Source organism: Dipodomys spectabilis, unplaced genomic scaffold (genome assembly GCF_019054845.1).
Source record: "Dipodomys spectabilis isolate Male_0828 unplaced genomic scaffold, ASM1905484v1 ptg000166l, whole genome shotgun sequence".
NCBI classification, from domain to species: Eukaryota; Metazoa; Chordata; class Mammalia; order Rodentia; family Heteromyidae; genus Dipodomys; species Dipodomys spectabilis.
Window position 1 is genome coordinate 2,998,306 of NW_024870843.1, and position 17,262 is coordinate 3,015,567.

A 17,262-nucleotide genomic window follows, 5' to 3' on the forward strand; every position below is an offset into this window, starting at 1 on the left:
TAGGGACAGCGTTAGAGTTAGGGTGAGCGTGAGGTTGAGGGTTAGGTTTCAGGTTAGGTTAGGTTGAGGGTGAGGGTTAGAGTTAGTGTTTGGGTTAGAGTTAGGTAGAGGGTTTGGCTGAGGATTAGGGTTAGGGTTAGGGTGAGGGATAGGGTTAGTGTGAGGGTCAGGCTTAGGGTTAGGGTTAGGATTAGGGTGAGGGAAACGTTTAGGGTGAGGGTTAGGGTGACGGTGAGTGTTAGGGTTAGGGTGAGCGTTAGGGTGAGCGTTAGGGTGAGGGTTAGGGTTAGGTTTAGGGTGAGGATTAGGGTTAGGGTTACGTTTAGGGTGAGGGCTAGGGTGAGGGGTAGGGTTAGGGTTAGGCTTAGTGTGAGGGATAGGGTGAGGGTTATGATTAGGGTTAGTGTTAGGGTTAGGCTGAGTTTGAGGGTGAGGGTAAGGGTTAGGGTGAGGTTTAGGGTGAGGTAGAGGTTTAGGATTCGCATTAGGGTTAGGGTGAGAGTTAGGGTTACGTTTATGTTGATGGTGGGGGTGAGGTTGAGGGTGAGGGTTAGCGTTACGGTTAGCTTTAGGGTGAGGGCTAGGGTGAGGGTGAGGGTTAGGGAGAGGGTTAGTGTGAAGGTGAGGGTTTCCTTTAGGAAAGGCTTAGGGTTAGGGTTAGGGTGAGGATTAGATTGAGGGTGAGGTTTAAGGTGAGTGTTAAGGTGAGGGTGTTGGTGAGGTTGAGGGTGAGGGTGAGGGTTAGGGTTACGGTGATATTTAGGGTGAGGGTGAAGGTTAGGGTGAGGGTGAGGGTGATCGTGAGGGTGTAGGTGAGGGTTAGTGTTAGCGTGAGGGTTAGGGTGACGTGAGGGTTAGAGTGAAGTTGAGGGTTAGGGTTAGGGTTAGCGTGAGGGTTAGGGTTAGGGTTAGGGTGAGGGGTAGGGTGAGGGTTTGGTTAAGGGTTAGGTTGAGCATTAGGGTTAATGTGAGGGTTAGGGTTATTGTTAGGGTGAGTGTGAGGATAAGGGATAGGGTGAGGGTTAGGGTGAGAGTGAGGGTTAGGGTTAGCGTTAGGGTTAGTTTGAGGGATAGGGTTACGTTTAAGGTGAGGGTTAGGGTTAGTATGAGGGTGAGGGTTAGAGTTAGGTTTAGGGTGAGGATAGGGTGATGGTGAGGGTTAGGATGACGGTGTCAATTAGGGTTAGGGTTGGGGTGAGGGTTAGGGTTAGGGTTAGTGTGAGGGATAGGGTGAGGGGGAGGGTTAGGGTTAATGTGAGGGTTAGGGTTAAGGTTAGGGTTAGTGTGAGGATAAGGATTAGGGTGAGGGTTAGGTTGAGGGTTAGGGTGATGGTTAAGGTGAAGGTTAGGGTTAGTATGAGGGTGAGGGTTAGAGTTAGGTTTAGGGTGAGGGTTAGGTTTAGGGTGAGGTTTAGCGTAAGGTTATGGTGAGGGTGAGGGTGAGGGTGAGTTTTAGGGTGTGGGTGACGGTTAGGGTTAGGGTGAGGGTTAAGGTGACAGTGAGAGTTAGGGTGAGGGTGAGGGTTAGGGTTGCGGTGAGGATTAGTGTTAGGGTTAGGGTTATGGTGAGGGTAAGGGTTAGAATGAGATTTAGGGTAAGGGTGATATTTAGGGAGAGCCTTAGAGTTAGGGTGAGGGTTAGGATGAGGGTTAGGGTTCAGGTTAGACTTAGGATGAGGGTGAGGGTTAGAGTTAGGGTTAGGGTTAGGGTTAGTGTGAGGGTAATGTATAGGGTGAGGGTTAGGGTCAGGGTGAGGGTTAGGGATAGGTTGAGGGTTAAGGTGGGCATTAAGTTGAGTGTTAGGTTAAGGTTTAGGATTATTGTGAGGGTTACTGTGCGGTTTAGTGTTACTGCTAGGGTTAGGGTTAGGGTGAGGGTTAGGGTGAGATTAGGGGTTAGAGTGAGGGTTAGGGTGAGGGTGAGGGTTATGGATAGCATTAGGGTTAGTGTTAGGGTTAGGGTGAATGTTAGGCTTAGGGTTAGGTTGAGGGTGGGGTGAGGTTGAGGGTGAGGATTAGGGTTAGGTTTAGGGTTAGGTTTAGGATTAGGGTTAGGGTTAGGCTGAGGGTGAGGTTGAGGTTGTAGGTGAGGGTTAGGGTGTACGTGAGGGTTAGGGTTAGGGTTAGGGGGAGAGTTAGAGTTAGGGTCAGGTAGAGGGGTAGGTTGAGGGGTAGGTTTAGGGTGAGGGTGAGGGTTAGCATTAATGTGTGGGTTAGGGTTAGGGTTAGGGTTACTGAGAGGATAATGGTTAGGGTGAGGATGAGGGTGAGAATGAGGTTTAGGGTTAGCATTAGTGTTAGATTGAGGGTTAAGGTGAGCGTTAGGGTGAGGTTTAGGTTTAGGTTTAGGGTGAAGGTGAGGGTTAGGGTGAGGGTAATGGTTAGAGTGAGGGTTAGGGTGAGGGTGAGGGTTAGGGATATCATTAGGTTTAGGGTTAGGGTTAGGGTGAGTGTTAGAGTTAGGGTTAGAGTAAGGGTTAGTATTAAGTTGAGGGTTAGGGATAGGGTTGGGGTTAGGGTGAGGGTCAGGGTTAGGGTTAGGGTTTGAGTAGGGTGAGTTTGAGTGTGAGGGTAAGGGTTAGGGTTAGGGTTAGGGCTAGGCTGAGAGTGAGGGTGAGGTTGAGGGTGAGGTTTAGGGTTAGGGTGAGGATTAGGTTTAGGGTTAGGGTTAGGGTTAGGTTGACTGTTAGGGTTAGGGTTAGGGTAAGGTTTATGGTTAGGGTGAGGGTTAGAGTGACGGTGAGGGTAAGGGTTAGTTTGAGGGATAGGGTTAGGTTTAAGGTTAGGGTGAGGGTTAGGTTTAGGTTTAGTGATAGGGTTAGGGTGAGAGTAAGGTATAGAGTGAGGGTTATGGTGAGGTTGAGGGTTAGGGGTTGCATTACGGTTAGGGTGAGGTTTAGGGTGAGGGTTAGGGTTACCGTTAGGGTTAGGGTGAGGGTGAGGGTTATGTTGAGGTGTAGGGTTAGGGTTAGGTTTAGGTTTAAGGTTAGGGTGAGGGTTAGGTTTAGGGTTAGTGTGAGGGTGAGGGTGAGGTTTATGGTGAGGGTGAGGGTGAGCATTAGGGTTAGGATGAGGGCGCTGGTGAGGGTTAGGGTGAGGGTGATGCTGAGGGTGAGGGTGAGGGTGAGAGTTAGGTTTAGTGTTAGGGTTATGGTTAGTTTTAGGTTTAGGTTATTGTGAGGGCTAGGGTGAGGCTGAGGTCTAGGGTTAAGATTAGGATTAGGGTGAGGGTTAGGGTTAGAGTGAGTGTTAGGGTGAGGGTTACGGTGAGGGTTAGGTTTAGGGTTAGGATTAGTGTTAAGGTTAGAGGGTGAGGATTATGGTTAGTGTTAGGGTGAGTGTTAGGTTTAATGTGATGTTTAGGTTGAGGGTGACGGTTAGGGTGAGTGTTCAGGTTCGAGTTAGGGTGTGTTTGAGGGTTAGGGTTAGAGTGAGGGTTACGGTGACGGTGAGGGTTTGGATGAGTTTGAGGTTTCGGGTTAGGGTTATGTTTAGAGTGAGGGTTAGGGTAAGGGTTAGGTTAAAATTAGGGTTAGGGTGACGTGTACAGTTAGGTTTAGAGTGAGGGTTAGGGTTACTGTGAGGATTAGGGTTAGGGTTAGTTTTAATGTTAGGGTGAGGGTTAGGGTTAGGGTTAGGTTTAGAGTTAGGATGAGGGTTAGGATTAGGGTTAGGGTTAGGGCTCTGGGGAGGGTAAGGTTTAGGGTGAGGGTAATGTGAGGGTTAGGGTTAGGCTTAGGTTTAGAGTGAGGTTTAGGGTGAGGGTTAGTGTTAGGGTTAGGGTGTGGGTTAGGGTTAGGGTTAAGGTTAGGGTGAAGGTGAGGGATGGGGATAAGGTGAGGGTAAGGGTTAGGGTGAGGTTTAGGGCACGGTTGAGGGTTAATGTTAGAATTAGGGTTATGGTGAAGGGGAGGGTTAGGTTGAGGGTTAGGATTAGGGTTAGGGATAGGGTGAGGCTTAGTGTTAGGGTTAGGTTTAGGGTGAGGGTCAGGCTGAGGGGTTGTGTTAGGGTTAGGATTAGAGTGAGGGTTAGGGTGAGGGTTAGGGTTACGGTTAAGTTTAGTGTTAGGGTGAGGTTGAGGGTGAGGGTAAGGGTTGGGGTGAGCGTTAGGGTGAGGTTTAGGTTTAGGGTTAGCATTAGGTTTAGTGTAAGGTTTAGGATTAGGATTAGGGTTAGGTTTAGGGTTAGGGTTAGGCTTTAGGTGGGGGTGAGGTTGAGGGTGAGGGTTAGGGTTAGGGTTAGTTTTAGGGTGAGGGCTAGTGTGAGAGTGCAATTTAAGGTTAGGGTTAGGGTGAGGGTGAGGGTTTCGGTTAGGAAAGGTTTAGGGTTAGGTTTAGGGTGAGGATTAGGGTGAAGGTGAGGTTTAAAGTGAAGGTTAGGGTTATGTGAGGATTAAGGTTAATGTTAGGGTGAGGGTTAGGGTTAGGGTGGTGTTTAGGGTGAGGGTGAGTGTTAGGGTGAGGGTGAGGGTGGGGGTGTAGGTGAGGGTTAGGTTTGGGGTGAGCGTTAGGATGACGGTGAGGGTTAGGGTGAAGGTGAGTGTTAGGGTTAGGGTGAGGGTGAGGGTAAGGGTTAGGGTTAGGGTGAGGGTTAGGGTGAGACTGAGGGTTAGGGTGAGCGTTAGGGTTAGGGTGAGGGTTAAGGTGAGGGTAAGGGTTAGTATGAGGGTGAGGGTTAGAGTTAGGTTTAGGGTGAGGGTTAGGGTTAGGGTGAGGTTTAGGGTACGGTTAGGTTGAGGGTGGGGGTTCGGGTTAGGGTGAGTTTTAGGCTGTGGGTGGCGGTTAGGGTTACAGTGATGGTTAAGGTGACGGTGAGTGTTAGTGTGAGGGTGAGGGTTAGGGTTTTGGTGAGGATTAGGTTTAGGGTTAGTTTTAGGGTTATGGTGACGGTAAGGTTTTTTATGAGGTTTAGAGTGAGGGTGAGGTTTACGGATACGTTTAGAGTTAGGGTAAGGGTTAGGGTTCAGGTTAGGCTTAGGGTTAGGTTGAGGGTAAGGGTTAGTGTGAGGGTGAGGGTGAGGGTTAAGGTTATGGTTAGGGTTAGGGTGGGGGTGAGGGTGAGGTTTAGGGTGAGGGTGATTGTGAGGTTGAGGTTGAGTGTGAGGGATAGGGTTTTGGTGAAGGTTAGGGTTAGGTTTAAGGTTAGGGTGAGGGTTAGGGTTAGGGTTAGGGTTAGGATGAGGTTTAGGCTGAGGGTTAGGCTTAAGGTTTGGGTGAGGGTAAGGGTTAGGATGAGGGTGAGGGTTAGGTTTAGGTTTAGGGTTAGGGTCAGGGTGAGGATTAGGGATAGGGTTAGGGTTAGGTTTAGGGTGAGAGTTTTGCTTAGGGTTAGGATTAGAATTAGGGTGAGGGTGAGGTTTAGGGTTTGAATTAGGGTTAGGGTTAGGGTTAGGGTTAGGCTGAGGTTGAAGTTGAGGCTGAGGGTGTGGGTTAGGGTTAGGGTGAGGGTGAGGGATAGGGTTAGCGTTAAGGTGAAGGTTAGGGTGAGGTTTAGGTTTAGGGTTAGGTTTAGGATGAGGGTTAGGCTGACGGTTAGGGTTAGGGTTCGGGAGAGGGTAAGGGTTAGGGTGAGGGATAGGGTGAGGGTGAGGACAAGGGTTAGGCTTAGGGTTAGGTTTAGGGTTAGGGCGAGGGTTAGGGTTAGGGTTAGGTTGAGGGTGAGGGTGAGTGATAAGGTTAGGGTGAGGGTGAGGGTAAGTGTTAGGGTGAGGGTTAGGGTGAGGTTGAGGGTTAATGTTAGCATTAGGGTTACGGTGAGGGTGAGGGTTAGGGTAAGGGTTAGGGTTAGGGTTAGGGATAAGGTGAAGATTAGGGTTAGGGTTAGGTTTAGGGTGAGGGTTAGGCTGAGGGGTAGGGTTAGGTTTAGGGTTAGGGTGAGGGTTAAGGTGACAGTGAGAGTTAGGGTGAGGGTGAGGGTTAGATTTGCGGTGAGGATTAGTGTTAGGGTTAGGGTTATGGTGAGGGTAAGGGTTAGAATGAGATTTAGGGTAAGGGTGATATTTAGGGAGAGCCTTAGAGTTAGGGTGAGGGTTAGGATGAGGGTTAGGGTTCAGGTTAGACTTAGGATGAGGGTGAGGGTTAGAGTTAGGGTTAGGGTTAGGGTTAGTGTGAGGGTAATGTATAGGGTGAGGGTTAGGGTCAGGGTGAGGGTTAGGGAGAGGTTGAGGGTTAGGGTGGGCATTAAGTTGAGTGTTAGGTTAAGGTTTAGGGTTATTGTGAAGGTTACTGTGCGGTTTAGTGTTACTGCTAGGGTTAGGGTTAGGGTGAGGGTTAGGGTGAGATTAGGGGTTAGAGTGAGGGTTAGGGTGAGGGTGAGGGTTATGGATAGCATTAGGGTTAGTGTTAGGGTTAGGGTGAATGTTAGGCTTAGGGTTAGGTTGAGGGTGGGGTGAGGTTGAGGGTGAGGATTAGGGTTAGGTTTAGGGTTAGGTTTAGGATTAGGGTTAGGGTTAGGCTGAGGGTGAGGTTGAGGTTGTAGGTGAGGGTTAGGGTGTACGTGAGGGCTAGGGTTAGGGTTAGGGGGAGAGTTAGAGTTAGGGTCAGGTAGAGGGGTAGGTTGAGGGGTAGGTTTAGGGTGAGGGTGAGGGTTAGCATTAATGTGTGGGTTAGGGTTAGGGTTAGGGTTACTGAGAGGATAATGGTTAGGGTGAGGATGAGGGTGAGAATGAGGTTTAGGGTTAGCATTAGTGTTAGATTGAGGGTTAAGGTGAGCGTTAGGGTGAGGTTTAGGTTTAGGTTTAGGGTGAAGGTGAGGGTTAGGGTGAGGGTAATGGTTAGAGTGAGGGTTAGGGTGAGGGTGAGGGTTAGGGATATCATTAGGTTTAGGGTTAGGGTTAGGGTGAGTGTTAGAGTTAGGGTTAGAGTAAGGGTTAGTATTAAGTTGAGGGTTAGGGATAGGGTTGGGGTTAGGGTGAGGGTCAGGGTTAGGGTTAGGGTTTGAGTAGGGTGAGTTTGAGTGTGAGGGTAAGGGTTAGGGTTAGGGTTAGGGCTAGGCTGAGGGTGAGGGTGAGGTTGAGGGTGAGGTTTAGGGTTAGGGTGAGGATTAGGTTTAGGGTTAGGGTTAGGGTTAGGTTGACTGTTAGGGTTAGGGTTAGGGTAAGGTTTATGGTTAGGGTGAGGGTTAGAGTGACGGTGAGGGTAAGGGTTAGGGTGAGGGATAGGGTTAGGGTTAAGGTTAGGGTGAGGGTTAGGTTTAGGTTTAGTGATAGGGTTAGGGTGAGAGTAAGGTATAGAGTGAGGGTTATGGTGAGGTTGAGGGTTAGGGGTTGCATTACGGTTAGGGTGAGGTTTAGGGTGAGGGTTAGGGTTACCTTTAGGGTTAGGGTGAGGGTGAGGGTTATGTTGAGGTGTAGGGTTAGGGTTAGGTTTAGGTTTAAGGTTAGGGTGAGGGTTAGGTTTAGGGTTAGTGTGAGGGTGAGGGTGAGGTTTATGGTGAGGGTGAGGGTGAGCATTAGGGTTAGGATGAGGGCGCTGGTGAGGGTTAGGGTGAGGGTGATGCTGAGGGTGAGGGTGAGGGTGAGAGTTAGGTTTAGTGTTAGGGTTATGGTTAGTTTTAGGTTTAGGTTATTGTGAGGGCTAGGGTGAGGCTGAGGTCTAGGGTTAAGATTAGGATTAGGGTGAGGGTTAGGGTTAGAGTGAGTGTTAGGGTGAGGGTTACGGTGAGGGTTAGGTTTAGGGTTAGGATTAGTGTTAAGGTTAGAGGGTGAGGATTATGGTTAGTGTTAGGGTGAGTGTTAGGTTTAATGTGATGTTTAGGTTGAGGGTGACGGTTAGGGTGAGTGTTCAGGTTCGAGTTAGGGTGTGTTTGAGGGTTAGGGTTAGAGTGAGGGTTACGGTGACGGTGAGGGTTTGGATGAGTTTGAGGTTTCGGGTTAGGGTTATGTTTAGAGTGAGGGTTAGGGTAAGGGTTAGGTTAAAATTAGGGTTAGGGTGACGTGTACAGTTAGGTTTAGAGTGAGGGTTAGGGTTACTGTGAGGATTAGGGTTAGGGTTAGTTTTAATGTTAGGGTGAGGGTTAGGGTTAGGGTTAGGTTTAGAGTTAGGATGAGGGTTAGGATTAGGGTTAGGGTTAGGGCTCTGGGGAGGGTAAGGTTTAGGGTGAGGGTAATGTGAGGGTTAGGGTTAGGCTTAGGTTTAGAGTGAGGTTTAGGGTGAGGGTTAGTGTTAGGGTTAGGGTGTGGGTTAGGGTTAGGGTTAAGGTTAGGGTGAAGGTGAGGGATGGGGATAAGGTGAGGGTAAGGGTTAGGGTGAGGTTTAGGGCACGGTTGAGGGTTAATGTTAGAATTAGGGTTATGGTGAAGGGGAGGGTTAGGTTGAGGGTTAGGATTAGGGTTAGGGATAGGGTGAGGCTTAGTGTTAGGGTTAGGTTTAGGGTGAGGGTCAGGCTGAGGGGTTGTGTTAGGGTTAGGATTAGAGTGAGGGTTAGGGTGAGGGTTAGGGTTACGGTTAAGTTTAGTGTTAGGGTGAGGTTGAGGGTGAGGGTAAGGGTTGGGGTGAGCGTTAGGGTGAGGTTTAGGTTTAGGGTTAGCATTAGGTTTAGTGTAAGGTTTAGGATTAGGATTAGGGTTAGGTTTAGGGTTAGGGTTAGGCTTTAGGTGGGGGTGAGGTTGAGGGTGAGGGTTAGGGTTAGGGTTAGTTTTAGGGTGAGGGCTAGTGTGAGAGTGCAATTTAAGGTTAGGGTTAGGGTGAGGGTGAGGGTTTCGGTTAGGAAAGGTTTAGGGTTAGGTTTAGGGTGAGGATTAGGGTGAAGGTGAGGTTTAAAGTGAAGGTTAGGGTTATGTGAGGATTAAGGTTAATGTTAGGGTGAGGGTTAGGGTTAGGGTGGTGTTTAGGGTGAGGGTGAGTGTTAGGGTGAGGGTGAGGGTGGGGGTGTAGGTGAGGGTTAGGTTTGGGGTGAGCGTTAGGATGACGGTGAGGGTTAGGGTGAAGGTGAGTGTTAGGGTTAGGGTGAGGGTGAGGGTAAGGGTTAGGGTTAGGGTGAGGGTTAGGGTGAGACTGAGGGTTAGGGTGAGCGTTAGGGTTAGGGTGAGGGTTAAGGTGAGGGTAAGGGTTAGTATGAGGGTGAGGGTTAGAGTTAGGTTTAGGGTGAGGGTTAGGGTTAGGGTGAGGTTTAGGGTACGGTTAGGTTGAGGGTGGGGGTTCGGGTTAGGGTGAGTTTTAGGCTGTGGGTGGCGGTTAGGGTTACAGTGATGGTTAAGGTGACGGTGAGTGTTAGTGTGAGGGTGAGGGTTAGGGTTTTGGTGAGGATTAGGTTTAGGGTTAGTTTTAGGGTTATGGTGACGGTAAGGTTTTTTATGAGGTTTAGAGTGAGGGTGAGGTTTACGGATACGTTTAGAGTTAGGGTAAGGGTTAGGGTTCAGGTTAGGCTTAGGGTTAGGTTGAGGGTAAGGGTTAGTGTGAGGGTGAGGGTGAGGGTTAAGGTTATGGTTAGGGTTAGGGTGGGGGTGAGGGTGAGGTTTAGGGTGAGGGTGATTGTGAGGTTGAGGTTGAGTGTGAGGGATAGGGTTTTGGTGAAGGTTAGGGTTAGGTTTAAGGTTAGGGTGAGGGTTAGGGTTAGGGTTAGGGTTAGGATGAGGTTTAGGCTGAGGGTTAGGCTTAAGGTTTGGGTGAGGGTAAGGGTTAGGATGAGGGTGAGGGTTAGGTTTAGGTTTAGGGTTAGGGTCAGGGTGAGGATTAGGGATAGGGTTAGGGTTAGGTTTAGGGTGAGAGTTTTGCTTAGGGTTAGGATTAGAATTAGGGTGAGGGTGAGGTTTAGGGTTTGAATTAGGGTTAGGGTTAGGGTTAGGGTTAGGCTGAGGTTGAAGTTGAGGCTGAGGGTGTGGGTTAGGGTTAGGGTGAGGGTGAGGGATAGGGTTAGCGTTAAGGTGAGGGTTAGCGTTAAGGTGAAGGTTAGGGTGAGGTTTAGGTTTAGGGTTAGGTTTAGGATGAGGGTTAGGCTGACGGTTAGGGTTAGGGTTCGGGAGAGGGTAAGGGTTAGGGTGAGGGATAGGGTGAGGGTGAGGACAAGGGTTAGGCTTAGGGTTAGGTTTAGGGTTAGGGCGAGGGTTAGGGTTAGGGTTAGGTTGAGGGTGAGGGTGAGTGATAAGGTTAGGGTGAGGGTGAGGGTAAGTGTTAGGGTGAGGGTTAGGGTGAGGTTGAGGGTTAATGTTAGCATTAGGGTTACGGTGAGGGTGAGGGTTAGGGTAAGGGTTAGGGTTAGGGTTAGGGATAAGGTGAGGATTAGGGTTAGGGTTAGGTTTAGGGTGAGGGTTAGGCTGAGGGGTAGGGTTAGGTTTAGGGTTAGGGTGAGGGTTAGGGTGAGGATTAGGTTTAGGATTAGGGTTAAGTTTAGGATGAGTTTGAGAGTTAGTGTAAGCGTTAGGGTGAGGGTTAGCGTGAGATTCAGGTTTATTGTTAGCATTAGGGTTAGTGTAAGGGTTAGGGTGAGGGTTTTGGTAAGGGTTAGGGTTAGGGTGAGGGTGAGGGCTAGTGTTAGCATTAGGGTAAGTGTTAGGCTTAATGTTAGGGTTAGGGTGAGGTTGAGGGTGAGGGTTACAGATAGTGTTAGGATTAGGGTTAGGATTAGGGGTAGGCTGAGGGTGCGGGTGAGGTTGAGGGTGAGGGTTAGGGTTAGGGTAGTTTTAGGGTGAGGGCAAGGGTGATGGTGAGGGTTAGGGTGAGGGTTAGGGTGATGGTGAGGGTTTTCGGTTAGGAAATTCTGAGGTTTCAGGTTAGCCTGAGGATTAGGTTGAGGGTGAGGTTTAAGATGAAGGTTATTTTTAATATGAGGGTTAGGGTTAGGGTTAGGGTGATGTTTAGGGTGAGGGTGAGGTTGAGGTTGAGGGTAAGGATGTAGATGAGGTTTAGGGTTGGGGTGAGGGTTACGGTGAAGCTGAGGGTTAGGTTTAGAGTTAGGGTGAGGTTTAGGGTAAGGGTTAGGGGGAGGGAGAGGGGGAGGGGTAGGTTTAGGGTTAGGTTGGTGGTTAGGGTTAATGTAAGTGTTAGGGTTAGTGTTAGGGTTAGTGTGAGGATAAGGGTGAGGGTGAGGGTTAGGGTTAGCCTTAGGTTTAGCGTTAGGATTAGGGTGAGGGTTAAGGTGAGGGTTAGGGTTAGGGTTAGTATGAGGGTGAGGTTTAGATTTAGGTTTAGGGTGAGTGTGAGGGTTACGGTGAGGTTTAGGGTAGGGTTAGGGTCAGGGTGAGGGTTAGGGTGAGGGTGAGTTTTAGGGAGAGGGTGAAGGTTAGGTTTAGGGTGAGGGTTAAGGTGATGGTGAGGGTTAGAGTGAGGGTGAGGGTTAGGATTTCGGTGAGGATTAGGGTTAGGTTTAGGGTTAGGGTTATGTTGCGGGTAAGGGTAAGGATGAGGTTTAGGGTGAGGGTGAGATTTAGGGATATCGTTAGAATTAGGGTGAGTGTTTGGGTGAGGTTTAGGGTTCGGGTTAGGCTTAGAGTGAGGGTGAGGTTTAGAGTTAGGGTTAGGATTAGGGTTAGGGTCAGGTTAAAGTTTAGGGTGAGGGTTAGGGTGAGGTTGAGGATTAGGGTTAGGTTGAGGGTTAGGTGAGTATTAGGGTGAGGATTAGGTTTAAGTTTAGGGTTAGGGTGAGGGTTAGGGTGAGGTTTAGTGTTAGGGTTAGTGTGAGGGTTAGGTTGAGGGTAAGGGTTAGAGTGAAGGTTAGGGTGAGGGTGAGGGTTAAGGATAACATTAGGGTTAGTGTTAGGGTTAGGGTGAGGGTTAGAGTTAGGGTTAGGGTTATGGTGAGGTTGAGGGTGAGGGTTAGGGTTAGCATTAGGTTTAGGTTTAGGGTTAGTGTGAGGGTTAGGGTTGGGGTTAGGGTGAGGGTTAGGGTCAGGGTGAGGGTTAGGGTTAGAGTGACAGTGAGGATAAGGTTTAGGGTGAGAGCTAGGGTTAGGGTGAGGTTTAGGGATAGGGTTAGGTTTAGGTTGAGGGTTTTGGTGAGAGTTAGGTTTAGGGTGAGGGTGATGGTGAGGGTGAGGTTTAGGGTTTGGATTAGGGTGAGGGTTAGTGTTCTGCTGAGTCTGAGGTTGAGTGTGAGGGTGAGGTTTAGGGTTAGGGTGAGAGTTAGGGCTAATGTTAGCATTAGGGTTAGAGTTAGGGTTAGGGTTAGGGTTAGGGAGAGTGTAAGGGTGAGGGTTAGGTTTAGAGCTAGGATTAGGGTTAGGGTTAGGGTTAGGCTCAGGGTGGGGTTGAGGTTGAGGTTGAGATTGAGGGTAGGGTTAGGGTTAGTTTTAGGGTGAGGGCTAGGTTGAGGGTGAGGGTTAGGGTGAGGGTTAGTGTGAGGGTCTGGGTTTCGGTCAGGAAAGGCTTAGGGTGAAGGGTAGGGTGAGCATTAGGTTGAGGGTGAGATTTAAAGTGAGGGTTAGGGTTATGGTGAGGATTAGGGCTAGGGTTAGAATGAGGTTTAGGGTGATGTTTTGTTTGAGGGTGAGGGTGAGGGTGAGAGTTAGGGTAAGGGTTAGGGTGTAGGTGAGGGTTAGGTTTAGGGTGAGGGTTAGGGTGTCGGTGAGGGTTAGAGTGAAGGTGAGGGTTAGGTTTACTTTTAGGGTGAGTGTTAGGTTGAGGCTTAGTGTGAGGATTAGGGTTAGGTTTAGGGTTATGGAGAGGGTAAGGGTTAGGGTGAGGTTTAGGGTGAGGGTTAGGGTTAGTGTTAGTGTAAGGGTGAGGGTTAAGGTGAATGTTAGGGTTAGGGTGAGGGTGAGGGTTAGGTTTAGGGTGAGGGTTGGGGTTAGGGTGAGGGTCAGGGTTTGTGTTATGGTTAGAATTAGAGTGATGGTGAGGGTTAGTGTTGAGATTAAGGTTAGGGTTAGGGTTAGGCTGAGTGTAAGTTTTAGGGTGAGGGTTAGGGTGAGGGTTAGTGTGAGGTTTAGTGTTAGTGTTAGGGTTAGGGTTAGGTTGAGGTTTAGGGTGAGGGTAAGGGTTAGAGTGATGGTTAGCTTGAGGGTGAGGGTTAGGGATAGCATTAGTGTTAGGGTTAGGGTTAGGGTGAGGGTCAGGGTTAGGGTTAGGGTTAGGGTGAGAGTGAGGTTTAGTGTTAGCATTAGGGTTAGGGTTAGGGTAAGGGTGAGGGTGAGGGTTAGTGTTAGGATTAGGGTGAGGGTTAGGTTTAGGTTGAGGGTTAGGGTTAGGGTGGCGGTGAAGGTAAGGGTTAGGGTGAGGGCTAGCGTTAAGGTTAGGGTTAGGATGAGGTTTAGGGTGAGGGTGAGGTTAAGAGTTAGGTTTAAGTTGAGGGTTAGTGTTATGGTTAGTGTTAGGGTGAGGGTGAGGGTGAGGGTTAGGGTGACGGTGAGTGTTAGGGTTAGGGTGAGGGTTAGGGTGAGCGTTAGTTTTATTTTTAGTGTGAGGATTAGGGTTAGGGTTATGTTTAGGGTGAGGGTTAGGCTGAGGGTTAGGGTTAGGGTTAGGGTTTGGGTTGGTGTGAGGGTTAGGGTGAGGGTTAGTGTTAGGTTTAGTGTTAGGGTTAGGGTGAGGTTGAGGGTGAGGGTGAGGGTTAGGGTGAGGTTTAAAATGAGGTTGAGGTTTAGGATTAGCATTAGGGTTAGGTTTAGGGTTAGGGTGAGTGTTAGGGTTAGGGTTAGGGTGAGGGTGGGGGTGAGGTTGAGGGTTAGGGTTAGGGTTAAGGTGAGGATTAGGGTTAGGGTTAGGGTGAGAGTTAGAGTAAGTTTAGGGTGAGGGTGAAGGTTCGGGTGAGGGTGAGTTTTAGAGTGTGCGTGACAGTTAGGGTAAGGGTGAGGGTTAAGGTGTCGGTTAGGGTTAGGATGAGAGTGATGGTTAGGGTTGGGATGAGGATTAGGGTTAGGGTTAGGGTTAGGATTATGGTGAGGGTAAGGGTTAGGATGAGGTTTAGGGTGAGGTTGACATTTAGGGACAGCGTTAGAGTTAGGGTGAGGGTGAGGTTGAGGGTTAGGGTTCAGTTTAGGCTTAGGGTGAAGGTTAGAGTTAGTGTTAGGGTTAGGGTTAGGAAGAGGGTTTGTCTGAGGATTAGGGTTAGGGTTAGGGTGAGGGATAGGGTTAGTGTGAGGGTTAGGCTTAGTGTTAGGGTTAGGATTAGGGTGAAGGAAAGGTTAAGGGTGAGGGTTAGGTTGACAGTGACTGTTAGGGTTAGGGTGAGGGTTAGGGTCAGCGTTAGGGTGAGGTTTAGGGTTAGATTTAGGATGTTGATTAGGGTTAAGTTTATGTTTAGGGTGAGGTTTAGGCTGAGGGGTAGGGTTAGGGTTAGGGTTAGTGTGAGGGTTAGGGTGAGTGTTAGGGTTAGGGTTAGGGTTAGGGTTAGGGTGAGTTAGAGGGTGAGGGTAAGTGTTAGGGTGAGGTTTAGTTTGAGATAGAGGTTTAGGATTAGCATTAGGGTTAGGTTTAGGGTTAGGGTGAGAGTTAGGGTTAAGTTAGTTTGAGGGTGGGGGTGAGGTGGAGGGTGTGGGTTAGAGTTAAGGTTAGCTTTAGGGTGAGGGCTAGGGGGTGGGTGAGGGTTAGGGAGAGGGTTAGGGTGAGGGTGAGGGTTTCATTTAGGAAAGGCTTAGGGTTAGGGTTAGAGGGAGGATTAGTGTGAGGGTGAGGTTTAAGGTGAGGGTTAGGGTTAGGGTGAGGATTAGGGTTAGGGTTAGGGTGAGGGTTAGGGTTAGGGTGATGTTTAGGGTAAGGGTGACGGTTATGGTGAGGGTGAGGGTGAGGGTTAGGGTGAGGGTTAGGGTTAGCATGAGGTTTAGAGTGATGTGAGGGTTAGGGTGAAGGTGAGGGTTAGGGTTAGGTTTAGAGTGAGGGTTAGGGTTAGGGGTAGGGTGAGGGGTAAGGTGACGGGTTGGGTAAGGGTAAGGTGAGTGTTAGGGTTAATGTGAGGGTTAGGGTTAGGGTTAGGTTTAGTGTGAGTATAAGGGTTAGGATGAGGGTTAGAGTGAGAGTGAGGTTAGGGTTAGCGTTAGGGTTAGTGTGAGGAATAGGGTGAGGATTAAGGTGAGGGTTAGGGTTAGTATGAGGGTGAGGGTTAGAGTTAGGTTTAGGGTGAGTGTTAGGGTTAGTCTGAGGTTTAGGGTAAGGTTAATGTTCAGGTGAAGGTGAGGGTGGGAGTGAGTTTTAGGGTTTGGGTGTTGGTTAGGGTTAGGGTGATGGTTAAGGTGATGGTTTGGGTAAGGGTTAGGGTGAGGGCTATGGTTAGGGTTAGGGTGAGGTTTTGGTTTAGGTAGAGGATTAGGGTGAGGGGGACGGTTAGAGTTGGGGTTAGGATTAGGGTTAGGGTGAGGGTAAGGTATAGGGTGAGGGTTAGGATGAGGGTGAGGGTTAGGGTTAGGGTTAGGGTGAGGGTTAGGGTGAGGTTTAGTGTTAGTGTTAGGGTTAGGTTTAGGGTGAGGGTTAGGGTGATGGTAAGGGTTGGAGTGAGGGTTAGGGTAAGGTTGAGGGTGAGGGATAGCATTAGCATTAGTGTTAGGGTTACTGTGACGGTTAGGGTTAGGGTGAGGGTTAGGGATAGGTTTGGGGTTAGGGTGAAATTCAGGGTTAGGGTTAGGGTTAGAGTTAGGTTTAGGGTGAGTGTGAGGGTTAGGTTTAGCATTAGGGTTAGGGTTATGGTTAGGGTTAGGTTGAGGGTTAGGGATAGAGTTGGTGTTAGGGTGACGGTGAGAGTTAGGTTTAGGGTGAGGTTTAGGGTGAGCGTTAGGATGAGGGTTAGGGTTAGGTTTAGGGTGAGGATGAGGGTAAGGGTGAGGTTTAGTTTTAGGGATAGTGTTAGGGTTAGGGTGAGGGTAAGGGTTAGAGTGAGGGTTAGGGTGAGGGTGAGGGTTAGGAATAACATTAGGGTTAGGGTTAGGTTTAGGGTGAGGGTTAGGGTTAGGGTGAGGGTGAGGGGTAGGGTTAGGGTGAGGGTTAGCGTGAGGGTTAGGCTTGGGGTGAGGGTTAGAGTGACGATGGGGGTAAGGGTTAGGATGAGGGCTAGGGTTAGGGTTAGAGTGAGTTTTCCTTTTAGGGTTAGGGTCAGGGTAGGGTGAGGGTAAGGGTTAGAGTCATGGTTTGGGTGAGGGTGAGGGTTAGGGATAGCATTAGGCTTAGGGTTAGTGATAGGGTGAAGGTTAGAGTTACGGTGAGAGTGAGGGATATGTTGAAGGTTAGGTTTAGGGTTAGGGTTAGGGTTACGGTGAGGGTGAGGGTTAGGGTTAGGGTGAGGGTTAGAGTGACGGTTTGGGTAAGGGTTAGGGTGAGGGCTAGGGTTGGGGTTAGGGGGAGGTTTAGGTTTAGGTTGAGGGTTAGGGTGAGGGGAATGTTGAGGGTGAGGGTGAGGGTGAGAGTTAGGTTTAGGGTTAGTTTTATGGTTAGTGTTAGTTTTAGAGTTAGGGTGAGGGCTAGGGTGAGGCTGAGGGCTAGGGTTACGGTTACGATTAAGGTGAGGTTAGGGTTAGGGTGAGTGTTAGTGTGAGGGGAAGGATTAGCGTTAATGTTAGGGTGAGGGTTAGGTTTACTGTGAGGGTTAGGGGTAGGCTTAGATTTAGGGTGAGGGTAAGGGTGAGGGTGAGGGTTAGGGTGAGGTTGAGGTTTAATGTTAGCATTAGGGTTACGGTGAGGTTGAGGGTTAAGGTGAGGTTTAGGGTTAGGGTTAGGGTTAGGGTGAGAGTGAGGGTTCGGCTTAGCCTGAGTGTTAGGGTGAGGGTTATGGTGAAGGTTAGGTTTAGGGTTAGGGTTAGTGTTAAGGATAGTGTGAGGGTGAGGATTATGGTTAATATTAGTTTGAGGGTTAGGTTTAAGGTGATGTTTAGGTAGAGGGTGACGGTTAGGGTGAGTGTTCGCTTTTGGGTTACGGTGAGGATTAGGGTTTGAGTGAGGTTTAGGGTGACGGTGAGGGTTAGGGTGAGTATGACGTTTAGGTTAGGGTTAGGGTTAGGGTTAGGGTGAAGGTTAGGTTAGGGTTAGTTTAAAGTTAGGGTTAGGGTGATGTGTACGGTTAGGTTTAGGGTAAGGTTTAGGTTTAGGGTAAGGTTTAGGTTTAGTGTGAGGATTAGGGTTAGGGTTAAGGTTAGGGTGAGGGTTAGGGTTAGGGTTAGGTTTAAGATGAGGGTTAGGCTGAGGGTTAGGGTTCAGGGGAGGGTAAGGGTTAGGGTGAGGGTAATGTGAGGGTTAGGATTAGGCTTAGGTTTAGGGTGAGGGTTAGGATGAGGGTTAGCCTAACGGTTAGGGTGAGCGTTAGGGTGAATATGAGGGATAGGGTTAAGTTGAGGGTAAGGGTTAGGGCAACGTTTAGGGTGAGCTTGAGGGTTAATATTAGCATTAGGGTTATGGTGAGGGTGACAG